The sequence below is a fragment of the Rhinoderma darwinii genome, chromosome 5 (genome assembly GCF_050947455.1).
Source record: "Rhinoderma darwinii isolate aRhiDar2 chromosome 5, aRhiDar2.hap1, whole genome shotgun sequence".
NCBI classification, from domain to species: domain Eukaryota; kingdom Metazoa; phylum Chordata; class Amphibia; order Anura; family Rhinodermatidae; genus Rhinoderma; species Rhinoderma darwinii.
The window spans coordinates 3,896,247-3,912,687 of record NC_134691.1 but is presented as its reverse complement, the minus strand read 5'-3'; the positions used below and the strand labels follow the sequence as shown (position 1 = coordinate 3,912,687).

The window sequence follows — 16,441 nt, the reverse complement described above, 5'->3', positions numbered from 1 at the left end:
CTGTGGGTTTACATACAGGTGTAGCAGGGCTGAGTTGGTCATTTAGTGCAATATATAGCAATATTATAAAGAAATGTAGCAGAGCTGGATTTGTCATTTGGCACAACGCATGGTTATCTGTGGTTTTACATACAGGTGTACCAGTGCTGTGTTGGTCATTTGTTGCAGTATGCATAGCAATATTATAAAGCAATGAAGCAGAGCTGAATGTGTCATTTGGCGCAATGCATGGTTATAGTACAATGTGTTATCTGTAGTTTTACATACAGGTGTAGCGGTGATGAGTTGGTCATTTCTTTCAATATATAGAAACATTACCGAGAAATGTAGCAGAGCTGGATTTGTCATTCATTGGGCACAATGCATGGTTATATTATAATGTTGTATCTGTGGTTTTACCTACAGGTGTAGCAGTTCTTAGTCATTTGTTGCAATATATAGTAATATTACAAAGAAGTGTAGCAGTGCTGTGTTTGTCATTTTGTACAACCCATAGTGGTCTGACATCCGGATCCATTCCATCTGTGGTTTTATGTACATATGTAGTAGAGCTAAGTTTGTCTTCTAATGCAACTCTTTTGGTATCGCAATATTTATTTCAGGTTTCACATGTGGAAGTCTCATACAATATTTTATCTATAGTCTTACATACAAATATAGCAGAACAAAATATTTTCAATGCAGAAGTAATGAGTTTGTAATATGGTACAACTCTATCTGCTACCACAATAAACTATCTATGTTTTTTACACACATATGTAGCAAAGCTGAGTTTGTCAGTTGCATAAAACTGAGTTTGTTATTAAACATAACTTATGATGTCAAGATGTATTTTCTTGTGGCTTTACTGACTGATGTAGCAGAGCTAAGCCCGTCATTTTTGGGGTGATATCACAACTTGTAATCTGTGGTTTTATATAGGATTTATTTGCACTCTTTATCATGGTGCATAAACAATGATTAAATCATCGGTTTTAAGGTAAAGTAGAAGAGATGAGTTTTTAAATTTGGCAGATTGTGACCTTATTATCTACGGTGTTACATAGGACTGCAAGAAACACCTACTACATTATCTGTACTCAGAGTTATTACTGTGTTATCTGTGGTGTTACATAGGACTGCAAGTAACACATATTACATTATCAGTACTCAGAGAATTATCACCGTGTGTTATCTGTGGTGTTACATAGGACTGCAGGTAACATCTACTACATTATCTATACTCAGACTTATCACTGTGTTATCTGTGGTGTTACATAGGACTGCAGGTAACACTACTACATTATCTGTACTCAGAGAGTTATCATTGTGTGTTATCTGTGGTGTTACATAGGACTGCAGGTAACATCTACTACATTATCTGTACTCAGAGAGTTATCACTGTATTATCTGTGGTGTTACATAGGACTGCAGCTAACATCTACTACATTATCTGTACTCAGAGAGTTATCACTGTGTTATCTGTAGTGTTACATAGGACTGCAGGTAACACAACTACATTATCTGTACTCAGAGAGTTATCACTGTGTTATCTGTAGTGTTACATAGGACTGCAGGTAACATCTACTACATTATCTGTACTCAGAGAGTTATCAGTGTGTTATCTGTGGTGTTACATAGGACTGCAGGTAACACTACTACATTATCTGTACTCAGAGAGCTATCACTGTGTTATCTGTGGTGTTACATAGGACTGCAGGTAACACTACTACATTATCTGTACTCAGAGAGTTATCACTGTGTTATCTGTAGTGTTACATAGGACTGCAGGTAACATCTACTACATTATCTGTACTCAGAGAGTTATCACTGTGTTATCTGTGGTGTTACATAGGACTGCAGGTAACATCTACTACATTATCTGTACTCAGAGAGTTATCAGTGTGTTATCTGTGGTGTTACATAGGACTGCAGGTAACATCTACTACATTATCTGTACTCTGAGGGTATGTGCACACACACTAATTACGTCCGTAATTGACGGACGTATTTCGGCCGCAAGTAGTGGACCGAACACAGTGCAGGGAGCCGGGCTCCTAGCATCATACTTATGTACGATGCTAGGAGTCCCTGCCTCTCCGTGGAACTACTGTCCCGTACTGAAAACATGATTACAGTACGGGACAGTTGTCCTGCAGCGAGGCAGGGACTCCTAGCATCGTACATAAGTATGATGCTAGGAGCCCGGCTCCCTGCACTGTGTTAGGTCCGGGACTTGCGGCCGAAATACGTCCGTCAATAACGGACGTAATTAGTGTGTGTGCACATACCCAGAGAGTTATCACTGTGTTATCTGTGGTGTTACATAGGACTGCAGGAAACATCTACTACATTATCTGTACTCAGAGAGTTATCACTGTGTTATCTGTGGTGTTACATAGGACTGCAGGTAACACGACTACATTATCTGTACTCAGAGAGTTATCACTGTTATCTGTGATGTTACATAGGACTGCAGGTAACATCTACTACATTATCTGTACTCAGAGTTATCACTGTGTTATCTGTAGTGTTACATAGGACTGCAGGTAACATCTACTACATTATCTGTACTCAGAGAGTTATCACTGTGTTATCTGTAGTGTTACATAGGACTGCAGGTAACATGTACTACATTATCTGTACTCAGAGAGTTATCACTGTGTGTTATCTGTGGTGTTACATAGGACTGCAGGTAACATCTACTACATTATCTGTACTCAGAGAGTTATCACTGTGTTATCTGTAGTGTTACATAGGACTGCAGGTAACATGTACTACATTATCTGTACTCAGAGAGTTATCACTGTGTGTTATCTGTGGTGTTACATAGGACTGCAGGTTACATCTACTACATTATCTGTAATCAGAGAGTTATCACTGTGTTATCTGTGGTGTTACATAGGACTGCAGGTAACATCTACTACATTATCTGTACTCAGAGAGTTATCAGTGTGTTATCTGTGGTGTTACATAGGACTGCAGGTAACATCTACTACATTATCTGTACTCAGAGAGTTATCACTGTGTTATCTGTGGTGTTACATAGGACTGCAGGTAACATCTACTACATTAACATTATCTGTACTCAGAGAGTTATCATTGTGTGTTATCTGTGGTGTTACATAGGACTGCAGGTAACATCTACTACATTATCTGTACTCAGAGAGTTATCACTGTATTATCTGTGGTGTTACATAGGACTGCAGCTAACATCTACTACATTATCTGTACTCAGAGAGTTATCACTGTGTTATCTGTAGTGTTACATAGGACTGCAGGTAACACAACTACATTATCTGTACTCAGAGAGTTATCACTGTGTTATCTGTAGTGTTACATAGGACTGCAGGTAACATCTACTACATTATCTGTACTCAGAGAGTTATCAGTGTGTTATCTGTGGTGTTACATAGGACTGCAGGTAACACTACTACATTATCTGTACTCAGAGAGCTATCACTGTGTTATCTGTGGTGTTACATAGGACTGCAGGTAACACTACTACATTATCTGTACTCAGAGAGTTATCACTGTGTTATCTGTGGTGTTACATAGGACTGCAGGTAACATCTACTACATTATCTGTACTCAGAGAGTTATCAGTGTGTTATCTGTGGTGTTACATAGGACTGCAGGTAACATCTACTACATTATCTGTACTCTGAGGGTATGTGCACACACACTAATTACGTCCGTAATTGACGGACGTATTTCGGCCGCAAGTAGTGGACCGAACACAGTGCAGGGAGCCGGGCTCCTAGCATCATACTTATGTACGATGCTAGGAGTCCCTGCCTCTCCGTGGAACTACTGTCCCGTACTGAAAACATGATTACAGTACGGGACAGTTGTCCTGCAGCGAGGCAGGGACTCCTAGCATCGTACATAAGTATGATGCTAGGAGCCCGGCTCCCTGCACTGTGTTAGGTCCGGGACTTGCGGCCGAAATACGTCCGTCAATAACGGACGTAATTAGTGTGTGTGCACATACCCAGAGAGTTATCACTGTGTTATCTGTGGTGTTACATAGGACTGCAGGAAACATCTACTACATTATCTGTACTCAGAGAGTTATCACTGTGTTATCTGTGGTGTTACATAGGACTGCAGGTAACACGACTACATTATCTGTACTCAGAGAGTTATCACTGTTATCTGTGATGTTACATAGGACTGCAGGTAACATCTACTACATTATCTGTACTCAGAGTTATCACTGTGTTATCTGTAGTGTTACATAGGACTGCAGGTAACATCTACTACATTATCTGTACTCAGAGAGTTATCACTGTGTTATCTGTAGTGTTACATAGGACTGCAGGTAACATGTACTACATTATCTGTACTCAGAGAGTTATCACTGTGTGTTATCTGTGGTGTTACATAGGACTGCAGGTAACATCTACTACATTATCTGTACTCAGAGAGTTATCACTGTGTTATCTGTAGTGTTACATAGGACTGCAGGTAACATGTACTACATTATCTGTACTCAGAGAGTTATCACTGTGTGTTATCTGTGGTGTTACATAGGACTGCAGGTTACATCTACTACATTATCTGTAATCAGAGAGTTATCACTGTGTTATCTGTGGTGTTACATAGGACTGCAGGTAACATCTACTACATTATCTGTACTCAGAGAGTTATCAGTGTGTTATCTGTGGTGTTACATAGGACTGCAGGTAACATCTACTACATTATCTGTACTCAGAGAGTTATCACTGTGTTATCTGTGGTGTTACATAGGACTGCAGGTAACATCTACTACATTAACATTATCTGTACTCAGAGAGTTGTCACTGTGTTATCTGTGGTGTTACATAGGACTGCAGGTAACATCTACTACATTATCTGTACTCAGAGAGATATCACTGTGTTATCAGCGGTGTTACATAGGACTGCAGGTAACACTACTACATTATCTGTACTCAGAGAGTTATCACTGTGTTATCTGTGGTGTTACATAGGACTGCAGGTAACATCTACTACATTAACATTATCTGTACTCAGAGAGTTGTCACTGTGTTATCTGTGGTGTTACATAGGACTGCAGGTAACATCTACTACATTATCTGTACTCAGAGAGATATCACTGTGTTATCAGCGGTGTTACATAGGACTGCAGGTAACACTACTACATTATCTGTACTCAGAGAGATATCACTGTGTTATCTGTGGTGTTACATAGGACTGCAGGTAACATCTACTACATTATCTGTACTCAGAGAGTTGTCACTGTGTTATCTGTGGTGTTACATAGGACTGCAGGTAACATCTACTACATTATCTGTACTCAGAGAGATATCACTGTGTTATCAGCGGTGTTACATAGGACTGCAGGTAACACTACTACATTATCTGTACTCAGAGAGATATCACTGTGTTATCTGTGGTGTTACATAGGACTGCAGGTAACATCTACTACATTATCTGTACTCAGAGAGATATCACTGTGTTATCTGTAGTGTTACATAGGACTGCATGTAACATCTACTACATTATCTGTACTCAGAGAGATATCACTGTGTTATCAGCGGTGTTAGGCCTTATTTACACGAGCGTGTGCGTTTTGCGCATGCAAAAGGCACTTAACAGCTGCGTGTGTCATCAGTGTATGATGCGCGGCTGCGTGATTTTCGCGCAGCCGCCATCATGATGACACTCTGTTTGTATGTTTGTAGCACGTGTTGCTTTTCTGTTTACATTCAGAGTTTGACAGCTGTTGTGCGAATCACGCAGTTCGCACGGAAGTGCTTCCGTGCGGCATGCGTGGTTTTCACGCACCCATTGAGTTCAATGGGTGCGTGATGCGCGAACAGCGCACAAAGAAAGGACATGTCATGAGTTTTACTCGCGCTGCGCAAAATTCACGCACTGTCTGCACTGCCCCATAGACTGATATAGGTGCGTACGACAGGTGTGAAAAGCACGCGCGTTGCAAGCGCGTATATTACGCTCGTGTAAATGATGCCTTACATAGGACTGCAGGTAATATCTACTACATTATCCGTACTCAGGGAGTTATCATCATGGGTTATCACTGGTGTTATGTAGGACTGCACTCAGTACGTACTAAAGATGTGCAGCTCCTGCAGCCCCAGATCGGTAAATGGCATATTCAGCTCTGCTGCATCTGTTCCTGTTTTGCGTGAGAGATAACCCCCCATTCCCTTGTGCTGTCCTGGGTGAGATCTGCTTCGTCCATCCTGTGGCTGTCATTATTGGGCAGGTAGTAGTGGCAGCGTTGTCAGCCGCTGCTTGCTCTTGCCCTCCTGGGATTGTACGTGAGGCCGGCTCACATTTTTCACTTGAAATAACAAGAAAAAGGTCTTCAGTCATCAGTGAGACAGGAGACGGTGAACGATTGTGCGCTGGTCGTGTTCCGCTTTGTAAAAAGCTTTCACTGTAGTAACATGAGCTCCGAACCCTCATCCACAGAGCTGACAATCATGCTCTTAAGGGGCCATTAGCCCTAAATTTAGCAACTTAGAATAGTGCAGCAGCGTTATAAGAGGAGCGGCTGATATCAGTCACACATATGATGTAATGTCTCTGGAGGATATAATAGTGCTGGAGTGATATAAGAGGAGCGGCTGATATCAGTCACATATGATGTAATGTCTCTGGAGGATATAATAGTACTGGAGTGATATAAGAGGAGCGGCTGATATCAGTCACACATATGATGTAATGTCTCTGGAGGATATAATAGTGCTGGAGTGATATAAGAGGAGCGGCTGATATCAGTCACATATGATGTAATGTCTCTGGAGGATATAATAGTGCTGGAGTGTTATAAGAGGAGCGGCTGATATCAGTCACACATATGATGTCATGTCTCTGGAGGATATAATAGTACTGGAGTGATATAAGAGGAGCAGCTGATATCAGTCACACATATGATGTAATGTCTCTGGAGGATATAATAGTGCTGGAGTGATATAAGAGGAGCGGCTGATATCAGTCACATATGATGTAATGTCTCTGGAGGATATAATAGTACTGGAGTGATATAAGAGGAGCGGCTGATATCAGTCACACATATGATGTAATGTCTCTGGAGGATATAATAGTGCTGGAGTGATATAAGAGGAGTGGCTGATATCAGTCACACATATGATGTAATGTCTCTGGAGGATATAATAGTACTGGAGTGATATAAGAGGAGCGGCTGATATCAGTCACATATGATGTAATGTCTCTGGAGGATATAATAGTGCTGGAGTGTTATAAGAGGAGCGGCTGATATCAGTCACATATGATGTAATGTCTCTGGAGGATATAATAGTACTGGAGTGTTATAAGAGGAGCGGCTGATATCAGTCACACATATGATGTAATGTCTCTGGAGGATATAATAGTGCTGGAGTGATATAAGAGGAGCGGCTGATATCAGTCACATATGATGTAATGTCTCTGGAGGATATAATAGTGCTGGAGTGTTATAAGAGGAGCGGCTGATATCAGTCACATATGATGTAATGTCTCTGGAGGATATAATAGTACTGGAGTGATATAAGAGGAGCGGCTGATATCAGTCACATATGATGTAATGTCTCTGGAGGATATAATAGTACTGGAGTGTTATAAGAGGAGCGGCTGATATCAGTCACACATATGATTTAATGTCTCTGGAGGATATAATAGTACTGGAGTGTTATAAGAGGAGCGGCTGATATCAGTCACATATATGATGTAATGTCTCTGGAGGATATAATAGTGCTGGAGTGTTATAAGAGGAGTGGCTGATATCAGTCACACATATATGATGTAATGTCTCTGGAGGATATAATAGTACTGGAGTGTTATAAGAGGAGCGGCTGATATCAGTCACACATATGATGTAATGTCTCTCGAGGATATAATAGTGCTGGAGTGTTATAAGAGGAGCGGCTGATATCAGTCACATATATGATGTAATGTCTCTGGAGGATATAATAGTGCTGGAGTGTTATAAGAGGAGCGGCTGATATCAGTCACACATATGATGTAATGTCTCTGGAGGATATAATAGTACTGGAGTGATATAAGAGGAGCGGCTGATATGAGTCACACATATGATGTAATGTCTCTGGAGGATATAATAGTGCTGGAGTGATATAAGAGGAGAGGCTGATATCAGTCACACATATGATGTAATGTCTCTGGAGGATATAATAGTGCTGGAGTGTTATAAGAGGAGCGGCTGATATCAGTCACACATATGATGTAATGTCTCTGGAGGATATAATAGTACTGGAGTGATATAAGAGGAGTGGCTGATATCAGTCACACATATGACGTAATGTCTCTGGAGGATATAATAGTGCTGGAGTGATATAAGAGGAGCGGCTGATATCAGTCACACATATGATGCAATGTGTCTGGAGGATATAATAGTACTGGAGTGTTATAAGAGGAGCGGCTGATATCAGTCACATATGATGTAATGTCTCTGGAGGATATAATAGTGCTGGAGTGTTATAAGAGGAGCGGCTGATATCAGTCACACATATGATGTAATGTCTCTGGAGGATATAATAGTACTGGAGTGTTATAAGAGGAGCGGCTGATATCAGTCACATATGATGTAATGTCTCTGGAGGATATAATAGTACTGGAGTGTTATAAGAGGAGCGGCTGATATCAGTCACATATGATGTAATGTCTCTGGAGGATATAATAGTGCTGGAGTGTTATAAGAGGAGCGGCTGATATTAGTCACACATATGATGTAATGTCTCTGGAGGATAGAATAGTGCTGGAGTGATATAAGAGGAGCGGCTGATATCAGTCACACATATGATGTAATGTCTCTGGAGGATATAATAGTACTGGAGTGTTATAAGAGGAGCGGCTGATATCAGTCACACATATGATGTAATGTCTGGAGGATATAATAGTACTGGAGTGATATAAGAGGAGCGGCTGATATCAGTCACACATATGACGTAATGTCTCTGGAGGATATAATAGTCCTGGAGTGTTATAAGAGGAGCGGCTGATATCAGTCACATATGATGTAATGTCTCTGGAGGATATAATAGTACTGGAGTGTTATAAGAGGAGCGGCTGATATCAGTCACACATATGATGTAATGTCTCTGGAGGATATAATAGTGCTGGAGTGATATAAGAGGAGCGGCTGATATGAGTCACACATATGATGTAATGTCTCTGGAGGATATAATAGTACTGGAGTGATATAAGAGGAGCGGCTGATATCAGTCACACATATGATGTAATGTCTCTGGAGGATATAATATTTCTCGAGTGATATAAGAGGAGCAGCTGATATCAGTCACATATGATGTAATGTCTCTGGAGGATATAATAGTGCTGGAGTGATATAAGAGGAGCGGCTGATATCAGTCACATATGATGTAATGTCTCTGGAGGATATAATAGTACTGGAGTGATATAAGAGTAGCGGCTGATATCAGTCACACATATGATGTAATGTCTCTGGAGGATATAATAGTACTGGAGTGATATAAGAGGAGCGGCTGATATCAGTCACATATGATGTAATGTCTCTGGAGGATATAATAGTACTGGAGTGATATAAGAGTAGCGGCTGATATCAGTCACACATATGATGTAATGTCTCTGGAGGATATAATAGTACTGGAGTGATACAAGAGGAGCGGCTGATATCAGTCACATATATGATGTAATGTCTCTGGAGGATATAATAGTACTGGAGTGATATAAGAGGAGCGGCTGATATCAGTCACATATAATATAAATGTCTCTTAAGGTTCTCATCACTGGAGATACGTAACATAAAGGAGTGATCATGAAACGTCTGACAACAGGTAATTATCTTTTATTCCTTTGTCATACAGTTATTATCTACTCAGCCTGAAATAGCTGAAAACAGAGAACAGCAGTCTGTATTCACGTGTCCTACAGTTAACCTCTCCCCAGCCTGAAATAAATGATAACATAGAACACTAGATTGTATTCAGCACTCTCCGCAGCCTGAAATGGCTAATAAGAGATAACAATAGTTTGTCTTCACCTCCCCTACAGTGTACATCTCCTCAAGATTGTATTTACTTGTCCTACAGTCAGCCTTTGGCTCAAACCAAACATTTTCCCAGTCACCGACAAGAAGCAGAGCTCTTGAAACTGGTAAAAACTGTAAACACAAAGTATTTTAGAAAGTTTCAGAACATTTTATTATTCTGATAATTCTTGTTGTAATATGGAATAATGTAACTATGTACTATTTAATAATGTAACCATGTAACTATGTAATAATGTAACTATGTAATATGTAATAATGTAACTATGTACTATTTAATAATGCAACTATGTAATATGTAATAATGTAACTATGTAATATGTAATAATGCAACTATGTAATATGTAATAATGTAACTATATAATATGTAACTATGTAATATGTAACTATGTAATGTAATAATGTAACTATGTAATAATGTAACCATGTAATATTTAATAATGTAACCATGTAATATGTAATAATGTAACTATGTAATAATGTAACTATGTAATATGTAATAATGTAACCATGTAATAATGTAACTATGTAATATGTAATAATGTAACTATGTAATAATGTAACTATGTAATATGTAATAATGTAACCATGTAATAATGTAACTATGTAATATGTAATAATGTAACTATGTAATAATGTAACTATGTAATATGTAATAATGTAACTGTAATAATGTAACTATGTAATAATGTAACTATCTAATATGTAATAATGTAACTATGTAATATGTAATAATGTAACTATGTAATATGTTCGATGTAATAATCTAACTATGTAATAATGTAACTATGTAATATGTAATAATGTAACTATGTAATATGTAATATGTAATAATGTAACTATGTAACTATGTAACTATGTAATATATAATAATGTAACTATGTAATATGTAATATGTAATAATGTAACTATGTAATAATGTAACTATGTAATATGTAATAATGCAACTATGTAATATGTAATAATGTAATAATGTAACTATGTAATATGTAATAATGCAACTATGTAATATGTAATAATGTAACTATGTAATATGTAATAATGTAATAATGTAACTATGTAATAATGTAACTATAATAATGTAACTATGTAATATGTAATAATGTAACTATGTAATATGTAATAATGTAACTATGTAACTATGTAATAATGTAACTATGTAATATGTAATAATGTAACTATGTAACTATGTAATAATGTAATAATGCAACTATGTAATATGTAATAATGTAACTATGTAATATGTAACTATGTAATAATGCAACTATGTAATATGTAATAATGTAACTATGTAATATGTAACTATGTAATATGTAACTATGTAATGCAATAATGTAACTATGTAATATGTAATAATGCAACTATGTAATAATGTAACTATGTAATATGTAATAATGTAACTATGTAATATGTAATAATGTAACTATGTAATGTAATAATGTAACTATGTAACTATGTAATATGTAATAATGCAACTATGTAATAATGTAACTATGTAATATGTAACTATGTAATATGTAATAATGTAACTATGTAATGTAATAATGTAACTATGTAACTATGTAACTATGTAATATGTAATAATTTAACTATGTAATAGTGTAATATGCAACTATGTAATAATGTAATATGTAACTATGTAAAAATGTAACTATGTAATATGTAACTATGTAATATGTAATTATGTAATTATGTAACTATGTAATAATGTAACTATGTAATAATGTAACTATGTAATAATGTAATATGTAACTATGTAATAATGTAACTATGTAATAATGTAATATGTAACTATGTAATAATGTAACTATGTAATATGTAATAATGTAACTATGTAATGTAATAATGCAACTATGTAATATTTAATAATGTATCCATGTAACTATGTAATATAATCCTCCAGTGGGAATAATGGCGCAGGAAATGGTCTACGCTATAGAAATACTTATGACTTCTCCCCAGTATAGAAATCTCAGAGGCTCCTCAAGACTTCGTATTTATTGACGCCATCATGTGATTGCAGTCCGGGCCACTTTCCCTGATTGCAGTATAAGACAAATCCTTAAGAGTTGTGTAAACTTTGAGACTTGTATTCTTTAAGTTATAATGTGTTATCTGTCAGAGGCGCCGGGTGAAAAGCCTTGAGAAAAATAGCAATGTTTCCGAAAGCTGCAGGGACTGAACTTTACATCTTGGCTTTTGTTTCCTTAGATCAAGTGCAGATATTTTCTAAGAAAGGAAGTAGATGGGGCAAGTGCAAAAATAATGAATACAAATTTCACTCCTGGTTCAGGCAGTTATGGGGTAAGAAGGGGTGAGGGACCGCATAACCACTAGCCCCACCTATGGAGAGATGAATCATACCCCCTCCCACTCAATCTCTTAAATGAGGAAGGGATTTATCGTGGGGGTATTGGTACTGGTGGATAAGGAGTGAAGACTAATGGTTTATAGAGAGCCATGGGGCAGGGAGGGGTGAGAGGCCTTATAATCACAAGCCCCGCCCATGAAGAGATGAATCACAGTCCCTTCTTGACTTGAGGACAGCTATGTATTGTCTTTGGCCCAAGATGTGTAGCCCCTGAGTGTTTCACAGTCTCAAAAGGGGGAGGGGTCTATCATGGCAGCATTGGTATTGATGAATAAGGAGTCTATAGATAGCTATTGGGAAAGGAAGAGTGAGGGACCCAGTAACCACTAGCCCCACCCATGAGGAGATGAACCACACCCCCCCCCCTCCTGGGCTTGAGGACAACTACCTGCTGCCTCTGACCCAACATATGTAGCCCCTAAATGCTGCCAATCACTTAAAGGGGGAGGGGATGTGTCATGGGGGTATTGGTGTTGGTGGACAAGGAGTCACGACTATGTACATTGGGCAGCAAGGAATGATGGTTGACTCCACCTTTGCCGCTAACTTTTCTCGCCTTTTTTCTAAGGTGGGAAGAGGAATGAAAAATCACAACAAACTTAAGCACAGATTTGACGCTAAAATTTGCAGCTTCATCTTTGTTATTTTTTGGTGGAGTTCCTGATTAGGTCCATTTTTTTTTTTAAAGAACATTGGACAGCAGTCGTGCTAAACATTAAAAAAAAAAGTCTTAAAATGTGAACCTCATCCCCAAGAAGTCACAGCAATGAAGGAGAACCCCCAGAGTATCCACAGTCATCATACGTACACCATATAGATCTTACGGAATAATATTACAATCTATCAGTAGTTGTAAGTGGATTATGTATGCTATATATCAGGCTGGACTACTACCACTCCAACAAGTCATAGACTCAATCATGTTCAACTTGTCCAAAGGCTCATTTTCGGACTATTACATCAGTCGCCACTTTGTTGCTGTAGACAAAAACCTCCGTCATTTTCTGTTCCTGGACCTCTGCAAACAAAGCAAGTAAAGAAAAATAGAACAGCTGTCAAATGATAGCCGATCCATTCCCTATGATTAGAGAGAGCCTACTTTATAATTGGCAGCAGTACTACATTGATGTGAGGAGTGGGGCTATAACCTCTGAAGGGCAGGAGGTTTGACCCTGTACGATGAAACCATACTGGGTTAATTATGGTTAATAGTTTATAATATGAAACCTTAATAAAAGTTAAAGGGGTTCTTCGCATTAGACTATCAAATTTTGTAAGAAGAATCCCAAGAAAATAAGCTAATCACAGGGTGTCCTGCTGCTGAGTCTTCCAGCGATCATCTGTAATCTGTAGGAGAACCTGGTAGCAAGTGACTTAATTCCTCTACAGCGCCACCACAGGAGAAATTAAGCATTACACAGTTCTCCTAGAAATTAATGGGCTGTGGGGTCCTCCAGACTAAGAGACATTATTTGTAGCCGCTCTCCACCCATTATGAGTTATATCTAAGAGCCTATGAGAAAAAAGTACCGAACAGACTTAGAACTTAGACTTAGACTAATTCCTGTTAACGTTCTAGGTCGAGAGATGGATCATTTGGAGGAAATACCGTCTGCAATGTAGCAGCACCTTGAGGATAATGGGGGCAGCAGAAGTGTGTTTTCCTTCCCGCTACTTCACCCACTTGACCCAAACTTGGAGTAGGAACTCAAGGATCTCATTCATTGCCCTGAACTTCAAAAACAACATAAACTTTGTAACTACAAATTCTTCTGAGTAACTTTTTGAATTACATCTAATTTCAAACTCGTTCCTGGTTATTGACTAGAAGGGACCTCAAAAGTTGAAGTCATCTTCTGGAAAATCAACAGGATGTTCTGAAACTTCCCTCTCCTAATGAGGTCGCCTGTAGTTGCATGATGTCATATTCTGGAGAAGGCGGATGTGAACAGACGACCACCACCGGTGCTTAATAATGAGCCAGTCCTGTGAGAGCGGCCGGGAGCAGGTGCCTGATAAAGGACCTAAAACCCAGACATTCAGGACCAAAGTTAATCTCGATTGTTTGTTATTCCAGTTCCTGTTCCATACATTTATACTGAGTCACATGATGTCAGCAGCAACTTTTGAATTCACGGAAATCCACGGCAATTGGGTTTATGCTAATTTATGCAAATCCTATTCATCTTTACATCGAGAAAAAGAAGGCTACATGAAAGTTACAATATGATTCGGGTTACACAATGACTTCTGGTCGCCTATGGGTCAAAGTTAAAGAGTTGTGTTACCACAACGCAACCTGAATTTTGCCCTATGGGAAACAATTTTGCAGATGACCCTTCTTCCCATAGTTAAACTGTCCCTCAGGGGCGGCACGGCCGGTCTTGTAGATTGCGGGCGCCCAAGATGGAATAATACCTGAGACGTGTATACTTAATCGTATAGCACTGGTATTAGATAATTCTCTAAACTGAGCTATTATATGGTCAGTGTATGGCGGTATTATTTGAGCACTGTACGGCGGCATTGTGTGGCACTGCTACTTAGGCAGTATATAGTATATTATTCTTGAAGTGTATGGTGGTAGGGCACTGTGTAACATTGTTATTTAGGCAACTGTCTAGAAAAAAAATGTGGCCAATGTATGGCACTGTTATTGGGCACCACACTGTATGGTGCTCATAAGTAGGCACTGTTTGTGGGAGGGGGGAGACACCTACAGAATATACCACACTGGGAACCAGGTAACCTAAGGCCGGCACTGATGGCCTCACATTGACTCACTGCAGTTTTTTGCTGCGGAGCCATATTTACTCCATGCATCTTGTATGGCGCCTCCATATGGCACCGTATTAGGAAGATATTGTCCCCTAGAAGCAATGCTCTAAGGGAGAATATCTCCGTGATGTGGCGTCCACAATTTTTTCTCTTGGATTCCGTATGAATCTGACATAAAAAAAACCTCTATATGATATCGGAGGCCTGCAGCGGTCCAATAGGGCGCCATATTGCGGCTCATCACGGTCTCTGAGGAGTTAATGCTTTTGTCTAAAAAAAAAATCATTGAATTTATGTTATTTATCTAATACTGATATTTGTATATTTTTCTTATCATTTTTAATATATATTTGATTTGTTCTTTTATTTTTTATTATATTTTTAACTATAAAACAAAATAAATTAAAAAAATTATAATATAAAAAAGTAAGAAAGAAATTAAGAAATTAATCCACCAGTAGGAGGTATCTTAATATAAAATATTAACCCTTCTTGGTCTCCAGATAACCCACCCCTCCCCCATTGACAAAAACGTCACTCATTAAAGATGTATCTATGCAATTAGTTTTTTATTTTTACTTTTATGTAGATTCAACATGGCTAAAATGGCAAAAACAAAAAGAAATATCAGAAGTGCCCGTAAAGATAAGTCCTGGCTGCATTAGGCCACTTTCTATGGGATGTTTTATTTTCGGAGGGGGGGGGGGGGAATATTAATCGGGCTATTGGGACATGCAGAATGCAGATCTATTGACTTTCTTAATCGTGTAGGTTACAGTTCAAACATCAGGAAAGTCTTATATAACCCAGAGACATGGACAGGAGGTTGTCAGCAAAGTGATATAAAGGGGTCCCCCCCAAAAAAGTTGCACAGAACACGTCATATAGAGAAGCGTCACTCCACAGAACACGTCATATAGAGAAGCGTCACTCCACAGAACACGTCATATAGAGAAGCGTCACTCCACAGAACACGTCATATAGAGAAGCGTCACTCCACAGAACACGTCACATAGAGAAGCGTCACTCCACAGAACACGTCATATAGAGAAGCGTCACTCCACAGAACACGTCATATAGAGAAGCGTCACTCCACAGAACACGTCACATAGAGAAGCGTCACTCCACAGAACACGTCACATAGAGAAGCGTCACTCCACAGAACACGTCACATAGAGAAGCGTCACTCCACAGAACACATCACATAGAGAAGCGTCACTCCACAGAACACGTCATGTAGAGAAGCGTCACTCCACAGAACACGTCACATAGAGAAGCGTCACTCCACAGAACACGTC

The 16,441-nt window shown here is 38.7% G+C and overlaps 1 protein-coding gene across 1 annotated transcript in view; it reads left to right on the top strand.

The window, feature by feature from the left end:
* Nucleotides 1-16,441, top strand: part of ADGRB1 (adhesion G protein-coupled receptor B1) — a 615,330-nt gene that overhangs the window by 222,131 nt on the left and 376,758 nt on the right. The gene's annotated exons all lie outside the window — the stretch shown is intronic.